This window comes from Brienomyrus brachyistius, chromosome 8 (genome assembly GCF_023856365.1).
Source record: "Brienomyrus brachyistius isolate T26 chromosome 8, BBRACH_0.4, whole genome shotgun sequence".
NCBI classification, from domain to species: domain Eukaryota; kingdom Metazoa; phylum Chordata; class Actinopteri; order Osteoglossiformes; family Mormyridae; genus Brienomyrus; species Brienomyrus brachyistius.
The window spans coordinates 27,719,441-27,740,717 of NC_064540.1; the positions used below are offsets into that span (position 1 = coordinate 27,719,441).

Here is a 21,277-nt window from a genome sequence, read left to right on the forward strand (position 1 = left end):
GTTAAATGCTAATGTTAATGACAGTACAATGAGAAAAAGATAGACAAATATGGCTTGTCTGGAAGGGCTGCCAGGAGAAAGCCTCCTATCTCTAAAAAGAACATGGCAGCACATCTTAGGTTTGTAAAATTGTGCTTTAACAAACCACAAGACCTCTAGAACAATGTCCTTTGCATAGACCAAAGTGGAGATGTGTGGCACAGTGGTGGAGGGATGATGATTTGGGCTGGTTTTGCAGCCATAGGACTTCAGCACCTTGCAGTCATTGAGTTGATCATGAACTCCTCTGTATACCAAAGTATTGTATCAAGGTGTTGCAATGACCCAGTCCTCAACCCGACAAAAATGCTGTGGTTGGATCATAAGGGAGCTGTACATAAATGAATGTCTGCAAACCTCAATGAACCAAAGCAATATTGTAAAGAAGACTGGGCCAGAATTCCTGCACAATAATGTAAGAGACTGAAAGTCACAGAGAAAATGATTACTAATTTATTGCTGTTAAAGGTGGTTGTATAAGCTAATGAACCATGGGGTGTACTTAATATTTCACACAAGGCATGTGTCTGAAACATGGTGGAATCTGTCATGTGTTGTTTTACACCTGAGGTTAGATTTAAATAATTTTAGAACCTGGTAAGGACCCAATGATTTTTTTTATGTCCTGATATGTAAAACCATCCACAATTTCACATGACTAAGTACTACACCTTTTCAAAGATTTATTAAAACAATGTGACCACTGATGGACATTTTAATTATTCACACATAGTATATGCTGCATCTGTGTCGTGCACAAGTGCAGTATTTTATCCAGCTGTACAAATGGGGACATGCATTATGTAACCGACCAGTTCTATTATGTAATGTATTTTTTAATGATAAATTCGGGCTACACTATCTACTTAGAACATCATTTCTAATTGTGGAAGAAATTGACATACATACATGTAATGGGTAATGTTGCCACTTTCTATAAAACATAGCTGATGCAGTGTTATCTGACGTTAGCTAGCTAGCCGTATGGTGAAACTTTAGCTGTTTTGTTTAGCAAAACGACACTTCTTTTAGGAAGCTAACCAAATTGCTGGCCATAAGGCAAAGAGGTGGATTAGTGGCATGAAAGCCTGACCCAGCATCTCTCCTGATGGACAATCTGACTCACCTGGTGTTGGGTGAGATATAGAGTTGGGTTCCCGTCACTCTCATGATGGCATATTACAATGTTGGGGAAGAGTTCAGCTATATGATCAGTCAGCATGACTCTAAACTATGCATTATCACCCCCTTAAACACAGCCTCAGTCAGGTTCTTTTCCAGCTGCACTGCTCTGTTCTCTGGCATAGCTACCCTGAGGCCCTGAGTGCTGCATTCTCACCGGTGAGGGTAACCTCCAGGAATGGCATTTAAATGCATGCACGTCACACGACTGCTTTACCAAAACAAACACCATGCCCGCAAAATTCTGAGTGCAATTGTGTTGTTTTTACACAGATTGCAATTTCCATACACTCTTCTAGAGGCAAACACAAACATGTGAAATGCTTATTTATTCATTCAGCAATCAGAGCATCAGCATAATTAAAGACCACAGGTGAAATTTTTTTTCTCTCTGTTTTTGCACCAATAGCAGACATACATCATTTCTGTCATCTCCATTTCCCAGCCCATTGAGAAGGTTTCACAAAGCCCTGAAAGTCAACTTGACCAATAACAGTGACTCTGGACAGTGACATAGCTAACTGAGTCACATGAGACTGTGATATTTTTTTCCTTTTGCTAGCACTGAGCCTTGAATGTCAGTTATGTGATTTTAACTTTTTTGCACTTGTATAAGCAATCTGCTGTGTACCGTGTTCCACATTTTCTCTATACACCTTGGTTTGGCATTTTCTCTGTGCACCCTGCATTCCACATTTTCTCTGTGCACCTTGGTTTGGCATTTTCTCTGTGCACCCTGCATTCCATGTTTTCTCTGTGCACCCTGCATTCCGCATTTTCTCTGTGCACCCTGCATTCTGTGTTTTCTCTGTGCACCTTGGTTTGGCATTTTCTCTGTGCACCCTGCATTCCATGTTTTCTCTGTGCACCCTGCATTCCGCGTTTTCTCTGTGCACCCTGCATTCCGCGTTTTCTCTGTGCACCCTGCATTCTGTGTTTTCTCTGTGCACCTTGGTTTGGCATTTTCTCTGTGCACCCTGCATTCCACGTTTTCTCTGTGCACCCTGCATTCCACGTTTTCTCTGTGCACCTTGGTTTGGCATTTTCTCTGTGCACCCTGCATTCCACGTTTTCTCTGTGCACCCTGCATTCCACGTTTTCTCTGTGCACCCTGCATTCCACATTTTCTCTGTGCACCTTTTACCATGTTTTCTCTAAGCATCCTGTGTTCTACATTTTCTCTGTCTCTGATCTCTCTGCTCGACATTTAACTATACGGTCATCATTAAGATACTTTGCAGAGCCCAGAGAGTCCTAGTCCTACTCCATCTCCAGTATCGACCCCCGCGATATCTCACCCAGTGCTATGCTATTGTTTCAGCTAGTCAGTTTAATCACAGTTCACAGAGCTGTATTCACACAGGCTACAATCAATGCTAGGCTGTGGAGAAATACTTTTTGAATAAGTGATTCATGAGCTAACATGAGCCGGAGATGCAGAGAGAAAACCAAAAAAGTGAAGCATAGGAAGTCTAAACTGTGTCACTACTGCTCGCCACTACCACGGTGGCAGCAATGATCTGTCTGGGTGATTCCATTTTATATGAAATCGGTGCTGAGAGAGGCCGGTTTGAATGGAGTTTCATAGGCTTCCGTAGTGATGCTGAAAAATGATCATTTGACACAATGACTCAGACCCTGTTTATACTTGGCATTAAAATGCAGTTTGGGTGATCAGACTGCAAGTAGACAGCACTAATATAAGTGTAAATGACCTCCAAGACACATTATGCTCCGATCACTCAAACCACTTGCTGAGGTGGTCTGGGATGCATTTCACCACATAACTTTTGTAGTGTAAACTAATGCATCCTGATGCATCCTCGAAAAGGATGTTACAATAACTGTGGGTGCTGCCATTTGACTTTCTAGCAGAAGTGATGTAGGCAGTAAAGCAATCAGAGCACAAGTGTTTAGCGGGACAGCTTATAAACGCATGATAGACACAGGTGTAAATGGTGATGCGTCTCAACTTGCGCAGCTCACCTGATCACCCAAGATGCATTTTAAAACCAAGTGTAAACAGGGCCTTAGAGTAAGACCCAGAGAGTGATATCAAGGACTGGTTTAATGTGATTACATTATATGAGTATCGGCTTTGGACCCCCACCACCCTGTATAGGACAGGCAGATATCGAAAATGGATGGACTGATGGCTTACATAAGTGTCAATGTATGAAAGGTTAAAGGTTAAAAGCAGGTAACTGACAATCACTCACAAAATGTTAGTGAGCTGTATTTTCTTAGCATTCCAAAGTTTTAGGGTTACAGAGTCTTGTGCTGTTTATGTAAACAGGTCTAGGCTGGTACAATAGTCCCTTAAGAAAAGTGGAGAGTAGAGCAGAGTCATGAATCATTTCAAAAATCTCCACCTGTCGTGGCTAAATACATATTTCAAACTTTTATCAGCTGTGGTGCATATAAGACAAGGACACATAAGGGAGAGGCAGTGTGCAGACAGAAAGTCCGACACTCCTTGTCAGAGAATATTGACACCAAAAGCCAGAAATTTAGAAGAGACTAAGACTCACATGATTTGAGTCTCATCTGGGTCCAAACTCTCCTCTCAGTGTGGTCTTTGACTACAAAGCTTTTTCCTCATTCTCTATTCAATATTAACACTTTTATCTAGGGATGTGAAATAAAGTTCACAGACTCAACACGCAGCTCCCAAGGGTGATTGGGTAGTGAGCTGTCATTGCTCCTCAACTCCTAATAACTTCTTGGGATGACTTCATAAGCTGTGGCACCCATAAAATGTGATGTAACCAAATGACAACTTTATGGGCCTAAAGAAGATCCAACCCTGACTGAAAAAGGAATGAATGTCTTACACCCTGGGAAAGAGCAGAGCCCTTAAGTCACGTTACTAAGGACAGTTTTCTCCACTGAACAAAGAAGTACACAGAATGGCATTAAAGCATATTGAGAAAAAAAGGAAAATGTTTACGCTGTTGCTTTAAATACTTTACTAGCCACAGACCCTTGTGGCCCTAGTTTCCCAAAAAAGACTGAAAGCATCTTAAATCGTCTGAGAATGGAATCGAAAACTACCTCCAATACTCAGTTTAGCCAAGAAATATTGGGAATTAAGGCTTTAGCGCTGCGTTACATAACTGTGTCTGTTTCAGTATTTTTGGAAGCAGCTCTCCTACCGAGCTTATGCTGCTGTTTGTCTTCATGACCTCTGAGTACCTGACTACCTGTACACAGGAACCTGTAAGCAAACCCACACTCACGGAAACTCTTCCTACTATTCATCTATCATTAGTTCTCTCTGCAACTTTCAAGCCTTGAATAAAAGCGGCCATTAATGAATAAAAGCAAATGCGTTGTAATGATATCTAGGGACACTGCATAATGAAATCTGGAGGTAGCCAATCATTTATAAAGCTATCATGAGTCTTAGGCTGAATACATTAAATCATTTATATTTCCACTCAGTGTTTTAACAGTCTCTCTGCCAAAAGTGGTCTCTCTTTTAAAAGGACAAGTATTCTGTTTAAATGTCAATGTCAGCAAGTTAACATTATTTGCATGGTACGGCATGATTAGCATGAGCACTTGCTGAGGGTACTTTTTTGCCGTTAACTCACATTGTACATTGGGTTCATAACTCCATAATGCATGTATTAGACCCTTAACGTTAAAATTTGTTGGCAAATCAGCCACTTTGCATAATACAAGGTTTATATTGAAGCCCCATCGGTGCTGGATTAGATGCATCTTGACATGTTCTGCCTTATGCAAAAAGGAGTGATCTGGGTCCTGATGCTGAGGCGAGTACAATGCGCTCCATTTTCAGTTTATTTCTTTTATCTGGCCAATCCTCAATATGCAAAAGACAGGTATCCCTTGCTTGACTATTTACCTAATACTATTTACCAAAATCAAAAAGTGTAGGTTTGTGAACAGATCACTATGCATGGGGCCTTGAAAGACTTCGATTTTCCTGTGACATTATAATCTACCGGCAGTGACTTGTGGATTTTCTGACGGTATTTAAAACCATAAACCAGGCAGAAAAGGCTTATACAAGATATACAGTGATGTATGGAACTGAACTCATATGAGACCAATACAAAATATTGTGTCACTCAACATGACACCTCTCACTGAGACTGAAAAACAATCATGAAAAATACAAGTATTTGAAAACTGTTGTAAGTAGTTCTATGGCCCAGTAACAGTGCCTGAATTACACAATTTTCCTGAATAGGCAAAAATAAAAGACTGAGATTAAAACACACAAATCATCATTCTTTTCAGCAGGGGGCAGTGTGCTGAATGCTTGCCCAATGGCATGCAGTCACAGTGTCAGTGGTCAGTGACAAAAGAACAACCGGTATCCCTGTAGACCGGTGGTTGTGACCTCACCACTGTTGACCCTCATTGGTTAATGATAATGGGGATCAACATCTTACAAGGATAGGGGGTATTACCTTGTCTGAGGAAAAGAGGCATTTATTCAGCTATGTTAGATTGATAGATAGATCATCTTCTTGTGAAGTCCATGAGAATGTGAAGGCAACAGTAAACACACCCATGTACCTTCTACCATTGTGATATCTCTATACTGTACCAGCAGTCCAAACCACCATAATCTCTCTCTCTCCACCATTACAGTGTTCCTATTTCTACCATCCATAAGGTCCCTCTATGGGCAATGAAGAGCCATGTGACCTGGTGCAATCCCTGCATGATGACATCACAGAAGGCTGAAAGCCAAGAAAAAGAAGGTACAGAATCAGCAACTATCTAATTTAGGTATATTAATAAGTCAAGTCTGAATATGTGAAACACAAAGCGAAGGGAAAAAGACACGTTTGCATGTGTTTCCTCATGTTTTTTCCCGCTGTGCCTTTCTGACCGCATTAATAATGTGATATAACCCACAAGATGACCAAGAAAAGCGTACACCAGTTTCTGCAGCTATATTGGATTTTTAAAAATTCATGACCATTTCTCCTGTAAACAGTGAAACACTGCAGTCACTCCATGATAAAAATGTATTAATTCCAGGTATGTTATACATTTCTAGAACATTTTCCTCTCTAGAGGGGGAGGGTATTTCTGGCAGTCTCTGGTCCTGAAGCACTACAGAACCCGATGCTCCGGCCTCATGGGATATGTATCTGAAAGACGTTCTTCACAAACTCATACTACACGTCTGAACAAAACACCGCATGCTTGCTACACTTATGGAGTGTTCAGTTTATCATTTCTGTACTCGTGTTGTTTCAAGGTCATCAAATCCAGCTGCAGATAACAGCAAGGAATTTAAAAATGCGATTATCGGAATCACACGGTGAGTCTTGGTTTTCTGTACCTTCCATCTCTGGTGTCATTTCTGACAATAAAGGTTCGAATGGTTCTAGTCACAGTGTTTGGACTACAGATGATCTGGAGTTCTTAAAATGGGTGAGAAAGCACAGAATAAGTGCATGTCAGAAGGAAACTACATAAATCCGGCTATGCTACTTAACAGTTACGGAGAAATTCTGCAGAAGTTCACGCTGGTGTTGGTCTTTTCTGCAGCTACTCTTCTCTTTCAGATCTGCGAGGTAGATAATGAGGACTGCTGCTTAATATATGAAAATTGCAGTGATTTGGCTTTTTAAATTATAAAAACAAATATATGTTGCCTAGGGGTTGTGGTGGTTAGCACAGCTGCCTCACGGCTCTGGGACCTGGGTTCGAGTCACCGCCAGGGTTCCGTGTGTGGAGTTTGCATCTTCTCCTTGTGGGGTTCCCTCAAGTTTTGAACCCACCCCTCCCCTCCATACACACACACCCACCAAGTCCAAAAACCTACTGTGGCTGATTGGAATTACCACATTGATCACAAACCATAAATGAGCATGTGAGAGTGTGTGCCCTGTGATTGGTTGGCACCCTGTTCTGGGTTGTTCCCTGCCTCGTGCCTGTAGCCTCCAGGACAAGCTCTGCACCCCCTGCCACCCTGCAGAGGACAAGTGGTTCCAGAAAATGGACGGATGTATGGTCTTTTTAAAACCCAGAAGTCTGTAAAGGGCATGAATGTTTGATGTGCATGTCCATCCCCAAGTACGACTGTAAGAACGCCTGACATGCCGGGGACCACAATGCTGAGGCCACTGGGGCAGATGATTTCCTTGTGCACTAAGATACAATCTCAATTGACAGATCTATTAAGCAATGCTTTACATGCTACTTACTTCGATCCACCAGCAGAAGGTAGCTGAACAATTATCTTCACAAGCTTTCTAGTGATGGGGAGGGGGGGTGTCACATGCATGGAGCAGCCTGAGAATTGCTCAAGACCCAAGATCAACTCGTCAGCCTAAGGTTCTGCACTGTCACACTTTTCTTTTTAACCTTCCACAAAACTATTTTTCAATGCAGCATAAGGCTACATTTATTTTTGGGTTTTTTGGGTTTCATCAGTAAGCTTACTTTTCAAATAATAACAATAATATCAATATTAGTAATGACAACAATAGTATGGGACAGGAATGCCTTTCTGTGTGTGGCTGCATGAACATAAAGCCTAGGCATTATGAAAGCACACACACTGATATTATCTGCATTCGCCATGATTATGTAACAGCCGGCCCAAATTCACCACTCATACGAAGGTAATACATGTACAAAAAATGTAACATCAAAACTGGCCCATTTATTTTCACAACACAGAAGGGCTTCACTGTCAGGTTTCCACAAAGGCTCACAAGCTGATAGACACCACAAACTTCATTTCCAGAGAGGCACAAGCTGGAGAACAATATACATATTTACACCACTGTTAAGTGCTTGATTTAAGACTGAAGTTAAAAAGACCCTTTGAGCCTTAAACTGCAGGTTAGTGGTCAGTGAGGTGTGGGCTTCCTTGCCCAACCAGTAATTTTGAAAGGGACTTACAATCACATCAGCTCACCATGTGAAGTATAAAGTTTAAAAATGTGGGTATTAGGTTCAATTGCATGCATATATATATATAATAGATAGATAGCTAGATGGCTAGATGCATAGATAGACAGATAGATAGATGGATAGATAGATGGTCTTGCTGTCATTCTTCAAACTACATCAATTGTAAATACAAACCAAAGTCTAAAACCAATATAACTCCTTAGCCTCGATATTGTAAGATACCTCCTAACCTTATCAAGCTATAGGCCTTTTCTTTTTTTTACTTGGACAATTTATCAATGTTGTTTGAATCATCATTATTCTTTATTGTCCCTAGGATGTTTGACCTTAAACAATAATTTAAACAGCAGGGTAATGGTCTTTCTCATTTCATGCGCTTTTCAGCGGCCGTATACTGTGATAATTAAGCGCAGTGTTGCGCTGGTGGGGTTTTACTAGATGGCCACACCTCAAGCATGTCTGTCAGATCAACCTGCAGTCAGCTCGCTTGTGCGCTGCCTCCCTCCTGCGTACTGCGCTTTCAGCATCGCTGTAGAGACTTATGGAGCAGGAGAGCTGGGACTTACCCCCGTCTCTTTAGGAAGAAGTGTACTCCTGTCAAGACGGGGGGAACCCAGTTCATCTGAACGCTCAGGTGCAAACCACGATCTGAGAAGATCAGACAGCAGAACAACTGTGGAACGTTCATTTACACCAGAATAATCTGTTTAAGGTAAGCCAGCGCGTCGCAGATAACTCCTATGGACGACTCTTGGAAAGGCAGACCGTAATGATTGCTGCAGATATTTCTTAATTGGTTATAAAGTCAAAATAATAGTCACCGTATAGCTTCATAAGCATTTATTTAACAAAGCGTCTAATTTTAGTGTGTTTAAGACAATTACCAGTTTTGCTTGGTTAAACTGCAAGAAAATCACGAAGTTGGTAATCACTCCAGCGAATATACGAGTTTGTCTCTGAAAAAAGATTCATTGACTGATTTTCTCCCGTCTTTGAACTGTTTCAGCTGGGCGTCAAAAACTGGCACTGGCGTGAAAAAACTCAAGTCAGTTCGTTACATAGATTTATGTATTAAATTTGATGCTTTTGAATGAGAATGTTTTTGGTATAGCGTCAAAATATGACGGTTTAAGTAATAGAAGGTACGACGAGAAACTACCGTTTGGAAGTTTTCAGTGTTTGTAATTTAATTGCCAGTTATATATTGAAGCGTAGTAAATGTTTCACACATGCTAACGAATTATATTTTCATCTATTTTTTTGTTTCATCTATATTAATTTTGTGTATATTAATTTTGCAGTTCTGCTGAAAGATTTATATCTTCAGCGACTTGGTTGATACCATTATTTTTACTCCGCTCTTCGGAAACACATGCCATTTCTGATTTGTGTATTGCGTCTTATTAGTCAGTATGCATGCAGCCGTGACTGATATGTTACCAGTACACTGCAAACGTGGAAACATTTAAGTATACCAAAGTTTATATTATTGATAGTCACTATTGGCTATTAACTGGCTTTATATTTGAACACCTTACCCTGCAAATCAAACTTTCTGCTCAACAAGTAAAAATAACAGGAGATAAATCAGAAGGGACAGGCAAGATGATAACCTACCTCACCATAAAGGTTTGATCTGTAGGCATACTTCGGGGTGAAAAAATAAAACAAAATAGCCTTATAATAATGACTATTCCAAGAAAATCTACGTGCGATTTTACTGTAGTCGCAATAAGATACGTAACGTTTAATACATAAAGATGAATGATTGCACCCCCAACGTTATGTATCGCGAAATTTTACTGTTTGGTTCTGATTTATAAAGGATCATGATATTTGCAGTTTAATTCCTATGAGTTTCAAATACATTCCGAATGAGCGTCATCCTAAAACGCTATTAACTCGTTCATTATACAGTATAAGTGTAAGATCAGCACCCCGACTGAAAGTCACAGGACACTTGGCTGCTCATCTTGCGCAGTGCTGTTTTACCATAAGACGGAACCAGGCTCTCAGACAGTTATGAAATGTAACTTTGATTCTGAACCGATCTGCTGAGGCGACAAATACGATGAGTTAGCCGTGCTGCTGTCGTCAATCACAGGATCGAAGTGTGACACTCAGAATGCAGCATTTTAGAAGTGTTTATGAGGCGGTTGAAGTGCAACCTGCCAGTCAATAATTCCCACAATTAAGTCAGAAGTTCATGCACACATGCTCTGTACGCTGCATGAAAAAAAAACCGTACGAAAATATGTCAGCCTTGGTATATAATTCCAGAGTTACACTACGCACTCCTGTCGAAGTACGGCATTGGGATAGAAAACTGTTAACCCCAAATGCAAAGTCGCTTTACGTTTTTGAAATACTTTTAATTTTCAGATATTTGGGAGTTTTTTTTTTAAAGATACACCTTTAATGCGAACGCAGATGTATTCAAGCAAAATCGGTTTTGGACACATGAATTGGCGGTGAGCTGCCTGCTTTGTTTAGCTGCAGTATTTTCAGTCTCACAAAGCTGCACGCCAGTTGTGGATGGTTTCTGGAGTGCTGTTCCCTGTAATTGTCAAGCATAAGTGCCTGTATGACAATGTCAACCTGGCGTTTGTATAGTCATCACATGGCATCTGTGTGACTACCATTACAGATAGCATCTGTGTGATTGTTACATGCAGCCTGGTACCTGTGACATTATTGCAAGGTCCCTGTAACCCGAGTTACCAAAATTAGTGACAGGCTGTTGACCAAGCTTATTTCTGAGAAGATCATCGGCTCTGAGATGTGGTTTGAGGTGGACAACAGCAGGTTGACCTACTTCAGCTGGGGAAATCGTAGGATACATTTTTACATAAAACTGATTCTCCATTTGATTTGCGTTTTCTCACTACTTTGCTTTATAAAAATTCATAGTGGAGACGTGTGCATTAAGTGCTTTATTTAGTTATCCTATAATCACCAATCAATATAAAAATCTATACAGGTATTCATGTAGATTATCAAACAGTTTGTATTGCAACACACCGTGAGTGTATGCAGCATTTCTCAGTCATAATCTTTGTTTCATTGATAGGTTGTCTGAGAGTAATCATCACTAAACATAGTGCTTAGTGCTCAGGTCCAGCATATGTGTGCAGTACAGGTTCATGTTTGGTAACTGAGAGGCCATGGTGAGGTCCTCTCACTGCAATGGGCATAACTAAATTCTTTAAACACTATTGTAGGATTCTCTGGGACATTGGTGCTGGAGGATGTGTGGGTGTATGTTAATTGTTGTTTGGCCAGAGAAGCTTGTCACTTTAAATGAGATTCAGTTATAGATGACAGTACCACCATAATGCAGTAGAGCTAACACTTTCACCCTGCATGCTGTAAAAATATCCCCACATCAGCTTTTTGCTGCCATTATGCAGTTGCCAACCGAAATTAAAATCCATCACTGAGATAAATCAACAATATTGCTCTCTACATGGCCAGAAATACACTAAGAGAGTTGTAATAGAGTTGGCGTCGTCGTTTATTCGGCTATCAGACCCTTACCAATTAACTTTTTGTCGACTTACAGTATGTACAGATCAGGGTGGTTTTCTAAGTATGGCTTGTTGACTTGATTTCTTTCACTTACTAGAAGCTGAAGCAGCACTGGTTACCAGTAGTAAACCAGTTCATTATAATTGTTCTCTGCGTGTGTTGTGGGAGGAGTGTCCTGCGTAAATTCACCGACTGCTGAGGCATGGAAGCTTCCCCTCACTGTCACACGTGTGTGTGTGTGTGTGTGTGTGTGTGTGTGTGTATGATTCCAGCTGCTTGCTCATCACTTACTGCAACTGCCTGCCTTTATTCCCCTTTAACCTTTCTCCACAGATGACAAGTAAAGTGAATAATTCCCTTTTAGCATTTAGGCCTCAGAAGAATTATTGATCCCATAGTGCTTAAAGAACACCCCCCACCCACCCCAGCATTGCCCTCCAAATGCCAAACTATCCGAGGCAGCGAGGGAGCAGGATAAACTCACAGAGTTACGGCGAGAGAATTTACTGAATGAGTTTTTATCCAAATCTAAATGCTAGCTAGTATGCCGGAGGGGTGTCTAATGAATTGGTCTCACTGCAGAATAAAGCCTTGTCCAGCATTTCAGGTGGAATATAAGTGTGAAATTTTTTGTTTGGCTATTGTGTAAATATGGAGTGTTGGTTTTGTCCAAGGGCGATATCACAAAGTCGGATTTCTCGCTTAGCCGGATAATGTGTTCGATTTAAGGGACCCCAGGATAAATGAACTTTATCTTCATTCACCAATGTTGAGCCCAGATTGCCAAAAAAAAAGTTTTAAAAGTTATCCAGCTAAGCAAGAAATCCAGCTTCACGATACAGCTGCCTAGAGTATAGATTACAGATAATTTAATTTGTTTTCATGTGATGTATGCATTGGACATTCTTACTCTATAGAATGAATGTTTTAATTTGCAGTATACAGTATGTGGTTTGGATGGATGTGGATTATCTTTATCTTGCGGTTTACAGAATAAATGGTACATTGTTACTTGCTTGGGCACAGTGGTATTCCAGATTTTTCACAGATATTAGCTCTGTAAACACTGTTGTGGAGTAAGTGATATGTTTGTCCAGTATTTTAAAACAATATACTCACTCCTATACCAGTATAAGATATGCGTCTGTACTGTGTCTGTACTGGAACTTTACTTGGTGACCTTTACAGGTGATTGTTATACCCTAACATCTGCCACATTTATTATTTTATGGTTTTTGTATTTTTTTAACCTATGTAAAATATTGCACAATACCTTAAATATATGATATTTATTAAGAAATAATGATTTCAGTATGAGACCTGTTGCAGTGTCGTAGGAGTGCTGTTGGATCATAGTTATGTGTGATCTGTATGTATTTAAAAGCTCTCTGTCACCCTCACTTTTAACACGATCAGAGTTGAAGGTAATTATAAAATTAGCAATGCCTTTTTTTTTATCTCTGTGTGACAATACGAGAGAGAGAGTGTGAATGAGGTGTAACCTGTATATGTAATTTTTTTTTCTTTGGAGGACACAGTAAAGCCAATTCTCTTCCTGCTGTGTTAAAGAATGTTCTAGATTGTTTAGTATGGATCCAGGAAGGCATTTAACCTTATGACGGAAATTAAAGTTTGTTGAAATCCAACTAGAACAGACCTCGTATTCATCTTTTTTTTTTTTTGGTAAGTGTTTTATTAATTACTTTTAGTTCCAAGTGAGCTTCATGTTCAGCTGTTGAGGATATCTTGTATACATAAGCAGCTTATATCTTCTTAACCCATACACGTTTCCAGAGTACAGCATTCTCCCATATATGGGCTCAGATGACTCATGTTTCACATTTGTGGGGTCTTTGCAAACTGTACAACACTCAGAAATACCGAAATTTGAACAATGCAATTACTAATACACACGCAGTGTAGTTATATCTTCATGGGGTCCGTCCATTCGCTTCTATGGGAAAACCCTAATCCCAACAATAGCAACCTTAACCCCCACCCAGCCCTGACCTTGACCATAAATGACCAAAAACAAAATACAAGACTTTTCGCATTTTTTGATTTTTGATTGCAGTCACAGTTTTTATGAAATTGATGTTTATATTGTGGGGACCTGAAAAAATATCTCCACAAGCTAAAAAGTAACAGATTTCACTGGGTCCCCACAATGTGGTAAATATAAGCCCCCACACACTCACAATCACCCACACGTACAGAAACACGCACAGGTAAGTAAGCATCAGCCATTTTCTCTATTAGGCCAGGGTGTTATAGCTAATTGCCTCCTGAAAGCTTTGATTTGAAACTACCAGACGTGGTCTTTGTACCATTCTGTGAAGTGGTCATGAAAAGCCCATGCATGGCTTTGATGATGTCACACAATGGTTTTGAAGCTGAAATTCAAAGGCAGTAGGTCGTTTATGTTTGCTACCTTCCCTTTTGCATCTTCATGGTTCCCCCACCCCCCCCCCCCCCCCCCCCAATGCGACTTTAAGAACTGTCTGTTGCATTTTTGTTGAATTCTGTTGAATCATTTTGAGCAGGTGTTGTATAATTAAAGGCATCTTCTTATCTAAGCTCTCTTTATGCCCCAAAGCTACTGGGTGTTTTCAGTTCATGCACAGATTACACAAAATGCTGGACAATCACACAGTAACTGTATGAACTAGGACATTTTCATGAATCTGGTCTATCACCTAATACATAGCTAGAAATAGCTGGCAGCTTAACAGTTGGAGTCTGCTTACCTTGCGTCTGACTTTTCTGCGTGTGTTAGAGGAGAGAAATCATGACCACAATAGTTTTATATTTGGCTCAGTTCACCTTCCTGATGAATCCCAACGGAGGGAATTTTTAAATCTTCTACCCCATCTGTTCCATGAATCTGATTATTGTCCATCCAGAGGACTCACGTTTTCATTTAGGCATTTTATGCCTTTGCAGCCCTGTGTAAATGCCATGGAAAAGGCTTGTGTACTTTGCTCTCTTACAGTTCTCCTTCTCCAGACTCACAGGAATCAAATTTTGAAGCTACGACATGCCTTGGTCTGGGCCTGGTTCTTAACAAAGGAGTTTTTCTACATCCATGGCAGGCTTGACCGCATGAGAAGGCTAGTGTCCTTGTAGACTACATCTGCCGACTGCTACATGTGATTTACTAGCCAGCCATAGCTAGTGTCATGTAATCTGCTGCTTCTCTAGAGGGATAAAGCATGTTGAGAAGTTCAAGAAACTCTTGAAGGAAAACTGACGTTGAGTGTGGACCCTTTGTTAGTGGTAATGAAAGGGGGGAAGTATTCCAGTATTCCATTGTGAATTATGAGCCCTGAAGAGAGGTCTGGTACAGTTGAGGTACACCATCCACCAAGGAGGCATGACTGAATGCATCAATCTGCATCTGATTACTCAGTCATTCTGGTCTCCATGTCTCCAACCCCACGCAGCTCACAGGACACTAACCCAGCTGTCTTTCACTCATCATTTTACTGTTCCACTGTATTATGTACCTGTTTACAAGGCATGCATATACCACTTTTGTACCAATGGCCTAGGGTGACCAGATAATCCATGTCAGGGAGGACACTTTGAGCTACTTTAGGTTTACAAACTACTTTAAAACAGAAAGGTTCCTGTGCTTGGCCAAATAGTTAAGTTCTTCTTGTGCTTTGACTGTTTTGTTTCCTTGATTGAAACACTCATCCAGCTATTTCACATTAACATTAAGTGAGGCATGCATGTTTGTAAGATACTGACCAATTGGCAAACAGCAAGAACTTAAATGAAATTTAGGTCCTTTTCAATGAAATTTCAGTTTACAAATCCTGTCCTAGCTCAGAGTGATAAGGATTTTCTGGACTATCACCATACAGTATATAGTTTTATTTTTTATTATTATTTAGCTCCTTGGAAGAGACTTGTTTTAGAATTTTGACTCAGTGGCCAGCTCTTGGTTCTGACATGGTTATCTCAGTTCTGATGTTAATGGGTAATGGCAATCATAAATGAGAAGTATATGACCCAATGTCTACCCCTGGTAATGTAGCAGCTCTTGGTAGATCACTTGGTACACTGCAAATTAATCTGACAGCTGACAAAAGGCAGTCTTATCTCATAAAGATTAGCTTTTTATAAGGGTCAGGAGAAGCAGCTACTTTTACTGTGTTGAATCATGGCATTTTGACTAAGCAGGAAACATTTCTGAATGGATCCAGAGCTCAAAGGACATCAGCACTGCAGAGAATGTGAAACTTTTGAGTGTTTTCTGTCCACCTGAGTATCTGGAGGTTTGATTCTTGGTAAGTGATTGACTTTCAGATGATGTGAGGATGACAGGGCTCCTGCAGGACTGGCAGGGAGACCCTGAAGTGGCAGGCAAACACAGATGAATGAGTGCTTACTGGTTAGAGATCATATGGCAAAGAGAAGAGGGACAAGCATCTATCGAGAGAGAACCCAGTGCTGGTCCACTCCTCCGAAGGGCCTGTTTTCCACACCAGCAGGCTTCAAAAAGCTTCTACTGCTGACAGTGTCTACAAATAGCAATTAAAAGGGGAATCGAAAATGGAAACGAATCAATATTTAATGTCTGGTTGATTCATGCTGTCATCACCGACATTTTCATATTCCACAGAATTGTGTATGCGAGGAGTAAGAAGCAGAATGGACAAGAAGGTTGTTTGATTGGAATCAAGCATCAGGCTGTGAAGATCCTACACACACACACACACACACACATATGTCGGGTAAACATATCTTTATGAGGACCGCTCATTCATTTCTATGGGAAAAGTGCTAACGCTAACTATGACAACCTTGACCTCCACCCTGCCCTAACCATAACCATAAGAACCAAGAAAATACAAGAGTTTTTGCATTTTTAGTTTTTTCATTGCATTCATGGATTTTTAGCGAATTGAGTTTTCCCTTATGGGGACCAGGAAGCTGGTTCCCATAAGGGAGAAAAAAAACGGGTATCCATCACGTTGTGGGGACATTGTGTCCCCATAAGGTAAGGTATACCCGCTCGCTCACACACGCAGACACACACACAGAGGTTTGTAATTTTATCTTTGTGGGGACTCTCGCTTTGGGATGGAGTGGTGGCTTTGAGGCTAGGGATCTATACCAGCAACTGGAAGGTTGGTGGCAGGATTGGCACTCCAGCCACTGGAAAAAAAAAACTTCATACTGGTCCATTCAGACTAGTGTGGTGCTGAGGTATCACCCATCACATGGCTGCACTCAGGTTCTCATCCCTGAGGTGGTTTGTTGTGTGGTGGGTACAGAAACACGCTGTAACCAGTTCATGCTCCTTACCTCTCTCTCCTCTCCATTCACTTCTATGGGGAAAACTCTAATGATGACCGTAACCCCTACCCAGCCCTAACCTTAACACACACACACACAAATGGTCTCTGAGGGCTGTGTGTATGTGTAGGTTAATGTGCAGTTGATCACCAAAGACCTGATGGGTTTGTTCCCTGGGGTGTCCACACCCTGCCTGCTGCTTCTGCTCACTTAAGTCTTAGAAGTGGCATCAGCTATGAACCTGGAATGTCAGAACCACACTCCATAATTTGAAATCTTCAGAACTATCAGAATTTGTCGTTTAATCGAGTCACAAATCTTGGTAATGGTAAATTTTTTATGGTTATGTATTAGTGGGGACATGTAGTTGGTCTGGCGAGGTCACAATCCTGGGGATTTCACACACTTCTGAAAGTGCTGAGCTCGCTGTCTTGATGAGTGATGGAAATGTTACCTTGGCTGCACTCCAGCACTGCAAGGGCGTGATGTTTGAAATAAGACTGACAAAAGTTTAATCAACTTCACTCTTAACCATATTTGTCCATATTTGTTTTTGTTACTATGTCTGATTTGTTTGGATTTGGGGTGAAAATTCCTCAACGGTGGCTTACACTCCCTCTGCTTCTGATGTAACAAAACATTCATGCAAAAGAGGAAGAAATCCATGACTAAAATTGCAAAATGATCCCCGAAGATACTGGGACTTATGAGAAGCAACTGACAGATGTTACTGTCCCCCCACTCCCTATTACTGTAGCTCATCCTGTTGGAGCTATTTAGCTTGGTAAAGCTCTTACCATTTGGTGCGTGGAGCTTTGCTCAGGGGTGACGCCCCATTCTGCTGATGCTGGCCTGATGGCAGAAAACACAGCGTTTAGCGTTATGATCTAAGCACTGATGAGCCGTACAAGAACCGATGGAGATAAGCAGAAAACTTAAGAGATATCTGTGAAAAATAATGAAGAACACTTGCAAACTGAACCGTATCGACTATATTTAATAGCCATAAAATCACTTCGAGTTCCGGGTTGATTAAGTAAATCTTGATGTTTTAACTTTTGACTTTAGATTCTGTAGCTGCTGCAGTAATGATAGCGCTTGCTGGCCTCTTCAGCAATGCCTTTAATCAGTAAAACTGATCTGACCCTTCACCCCGATGCCAAGCTTTCTGCTCACCTGTATGCATGCACGTGTCTCCTAGGAGAGCAAGATGGGATAGAATTTCATTGTACTTTCTACCTCTACAATGACACTGAATTCATTCTGTTCTATTCCTGCACTGTAAACCTGTACCATTTTTCTGTCTGAGGTGTTGTGCTGCATTCAGCTTGTGTTTCTCTCTTATCAGCATGTAGAACCCTCAGATATTAGGTTGGATAGGCAGATTATGAATTCTCACTGTTGCAGGCAAATCTGTGCTTCATGGATGGATCATTAGGTGAGCCTGAGAACAGTTAATGCCTAAATTTAGCCCTGTGCATTGGATTAAGTCCCCCCCCCTCCCCAGCCCCAGGCTGCAGCCAGACACCATATGAAGGAACCATACTACCAAGATGTAGATGAAGGACTTGTAACCAAGGCAACAAATAACTTCAGAACATGATGGTCAGGTTAGGGAATGTAACAGAAATTCCATGCAAAAAGTCCAACAGACCAGTCTAGACTGTAACTATTTCTTCCTTTGAATCAAGGACCTTACGGGCAGGAGATAAATTATGTATTTGGGTATTTTTGTCCAGTAATATATCTCTGCACAACCATGTAATCTGGAGTGTTCATCTCTGCCTTGCTTTCAATGTTCTGTCCCCTGCTTGTTGTCTTTGATCTACAACGTACTGAAGTGTTCCTCCTACTCAGGGTTATTAAACAATCCAAAAATCGTGTAAATCTGTCTTCTGGAATAATCTCTGAGAGCACAGGTATCACTCTATGATAACGACATGTGTCTACATTGTGCAGGTTTAGGAATGGACAGATAGCCCAAAGCCGGACATTCTGATAGCAGTATTTTCTGACACGCTAAACGAGGGAGAATATGTGCTTGGTCTGTTTTTTCTAAGCTGTCAGAAATGGCACACCAAGCTTTTGGCAGGACAATGAGAGCATGAAAAGAACATGAATAGAACAAAATGGAACTTTCCAAGGCAGCTGTAGTTAGACACAATGGCTGCATCTGGGAGAGGGTGTGCGGAACATCAATCTCTCCCATCCACGCCCACGGGTCTGTGTATCGGTGCTAGATGTGATATCGCCAGCTCAAAATGGGAGAGACACCCTGTCAGGGGTGCTTGCTTGCTGGGGGCGGATTTTGCCATCAGTTCATGCTTCATCCATTCACTTCACAGCCTCCCCATTGCTAACCCCAGCTTCGCCCATACCATGAATAATCCGGCATTGTTTTACGTGTGTGTGCATGACAGGATTCTTCTGTTCATTGATGAAATAATTCAGACGTGTCTCATCATCAAGCAGCCATGCGATGAACTGGAAGAAATGTATGCATAGATACAACCCTATTTCAGTGGTCATAAACAGTTTGGAAAATAGCATGAAATGCAGGGATTTTTTACTAGCATCTTGTATGTGTTGCAGGGTAATAAAACCTGGTCACATTTATACTACCATAAATTATGCTTTTATGCAGAAAGTTCCGGTGTCTGAGAGCCTGGTTCAGAAACCAGCTTATTTAGCATGTAAGATCTATCTTGGGCACAGTTAGACTCAACAGTGATGTTAAGGCAGTGTGAGCGCCGAAGTGGGCTCAGCAGTGCTGTGTAATCAGTGTGGGATCTATCATGAGCTCAGTCAGGTTGCCAGATTAGGGTTCTACGGCTTATGCTCTATACTGGCATTCATACAATTTCTTCAAAATCTATGAGAAGGTAAGAAGTGTTGTGTTTTGTTTATCAAAAATAAATAATCATCCAGTCAACAGACAGGGGTCGGTGAGTTGGTGGAACAGTTGGTGTGTGTGTGTGTGTTGGAGGGGGACGGGAATGGAAGTCACGATTTGGCCTTTTTCATTAGAGAAGTTCATTACTCAGAACCTCCTCCATCCTGAAAAATGTCTTTCTACCAAAGTCCTGGTTTGTCCTCAACTTAGACTCTAATAGATTTCTAAATTGACTACATTATAAAAGATCCACATAAATAATTTAAAATTATGTGAACTGTAACTTTTTGTATGTTTCCCAGAATAATCAACAAAACCTTGCGTCATACAGGAAAATACATGTACTTCATGATACTTGTATTTCCTAGTAGAGAACACTATAACTTTTTTTGTACTGGTGTTTCTACTCATCTTTCTACAAGTGGCTATGAAGATAATTGTACTTGTGCCTGTACCAGTATCTGTTCTTATATTGTGCTCTGACCTCATCTTTGCACTGCTGTCTGTTCTCGTGGCTTTATTGGTGTCTGTGTGAGCATATGCGCTCGTGCCCCTGCAGTGCCGAAGGCTGAGCCACATTTCTTTGACGCAGTTAAGCTCAGGCCTTGATTTCTTAGATGTGGAGTCTGAGGCGGGTGTGGAGGGATAGATGTGGAGTCTGAGGCGGGAGCGGAGGGATAGACGTGGAGTCTGAGGCGGGAGCGGAGGGATAGACGTGGAGTCTGAGGCGGGAGCGGAGGGATAGACGTGGAGTCAGGCGGGAGCGGAGGGATAGACGTGGAGTCAGGCGGGAGCGGAGGGATAGACGTGGAGTCAGGCGGGAGCGGAGGGATAGACGTGGAGTCTGAGGCGGGAGCGGAGGGATAGACGTGGAGTCTGAGGCGGGAGCGGAGTGCTACACTGAGCTCTGTTGACTTCTCTAGGGAGCAGGTGGGTTGTCCTGGTAGGCGGGCCATGAGACATGAGACTTCTCCCCTGAGACCTGCAGCCATCTGCAGATGCCTCATTGCCTCCACCCCCCTACCCCTGAGCCCACGCGGCTTCAGACATCCACTTCTAGCCCCTTCGTACCAAACGTGTCATTATAAGCGTGTCTGTATGTGAGAGAGACAGTTTGCCTGTGTGTAATATATCTGTAGACACCTGTGGCTTCAGGCTTCTACATGCCTGGAACTCTGCCACCGAAACCCCGCTGATGATGACCGATTTTTCCCCAGCTTGGTGAGGCTGAAGACTTTAGCCGTCTGTTCTCCCTTGGCTTGGCACCTGCCATCTGAAATCGCCCAGATACTAAGGTGTTCAAAGGCACTTGTGGCTCCCCAGAATTTAGGTATTTGGCTCAGTAAAAACCTGGCGATGCAACAAAACCTGTTGCCAGGCTTTTAATAGCACCTCCAGCCCCAGCGCCATGTTGGA

General features: G+C 41.6%; 1 protein-coding gene across 4 annotated transcripts in view; it reads left to right on the forward strand.

The window, feature by feature from the left end:
* The first annotated feature begins 8,600 nt into the window (after window positions 1-8,600).
* LOC125747373 (caM kinase-like vesicle-associated protein) overlaps window positions 8,601-21,277 on the forward strand; it is a 29,929-nt gene continuing 17,252 nt past the window's right edge. For all 4 annotated transcript variants that reach the window (XM_049022572.1, XM_049022573.1, XM_049022575.1 and 1 more), the window contains exon 1: window positions 8,601-8,845. The gene's annotated coding sequence lies outside the window, so the exon portion shown is untranslated. The remainder of the gene's footprint in view (window positions 8,846-21,277) is intronic.